General features: G+C 46.4%; 1 long non-coding RNA gene across 2 annotated transcripts in view; it reads left to right on the top strand.

The window, feature by feature from the left end:
- Positions 1-753, top strand: part of LOC108290024 — a 29,795-nt gene extending 29,042 nt beyond the window's left edge. Inside the window, exons 4-5 of one of the 2 annotated variants that reach the window (XR_005197050.1) lie at positions 49-111; positions 581-753. This is a non-coding gene — a long non-coding RNA (uncharacterized LOC108290024). The remainder of the gene's footprint in view (positions 1-48; positions 112-580) is intronic. The other variant, XR_001819401.2, reaches the window with a different exon arrangement.
- The last annotated feature ends 260 nt before the right edge of the window (positions 754-1,013 follow it).

Here is a 1,013-nt window from a genome sequence, read left to right as displayed (position 1 = left end):
TGTCATTCCTACTTTTATTTTTCAGGAATGTCTTTTTGTCACTTCCAGCTGGATCTACCATGAAAGACTTTAGAGTCCAGGAAGAGACTGACTGGGCAGCAGGTTATTCAGGTACAAAAGATTTGGACAATAACTCAAAAGTGATCAAATAATAGTGCATGCGTCCAGTGCAATGGGAAGCACTTCTGGAGGGCGAGAGCAGCTTCCAGATGAGGTGACACTGAAGCCGGGGTTTGGAGGATGAGGAACAGCTGTATGAGAGTGGGGAGGGAAGGGAGAGGTGGAGGCATGGGGAGCGGCTGGGGTGGGATAGAGTGTTCCCGGCAGGGAAAGCAACTCTGTGAAGGCCTGGACAATTAAGATGGCACATTTTGCACAGGGAATGGTGAATTAAGTGTGGCAGGAATACTTTGGAGAGAGAGTAATTTGCTTGTATAGAATTTCGCCCAAGAGACCTCATTACAGTTTCTAATCTTGTGATGTCATCATCCATCACTGTCCCTGTCAAATAGTTTGGAATAGCTGTGGTGATCACAATAACATCAAGCGTATTATTTCATGAATTCTCCCAAAATCACAGGCAGGTGCCACAGTTAGCCCCATTTTCTGAATGAAGTGATGAAGACTTGATAATGAGTGCTTCGCCCAAGCTCACATGGATACTAAGACTGAGTCAGATGCAGGGCCTGGTGTGACTTTAATGCCTGCTCTGTTCATGAGCACCACGTATTGCTTCTCCTATGCAGTTAAGCAGGTAGGTGAAAAAAAAAAGCCTGTGTTTCTCTCTAGTCACACACTTCTGACTGAATGCGTGTGTGGAGCTTCTACACCAAATTCTCCAGTGCTCTGGATATTAACTTGGTATCCCACAATATTGTTCTGACACTACCTGGAGCTGGTGCAGACCCCACGGGTTAGGGGCTCAGTCCCACGAGACCACCCTCACTTCACATGCCAGTGGTAAGTACTAGGTTGTCACCTGTACTTTTGACCAACCTGTTACAAATCAGGGG

Source organism: Cebus imitator, unplaced genomic scaffold (genome assembly GCF_001604975.1).
Source record: "Cebus imitator isolate Cc_AM_T3 unplaced genomic scaffold, Cebus_imitator-1.0 Scaffold419, whole genome shotgun sequence".
Lineage (NCBI taxonomy): Eukaryota > Metazoa > Chordata > Mammalia > Primates > Cebidae > Cebus > Cebus imitator.
This window is presented reverse-complemented; position numbering and strand designations above follow the sequence as displayed.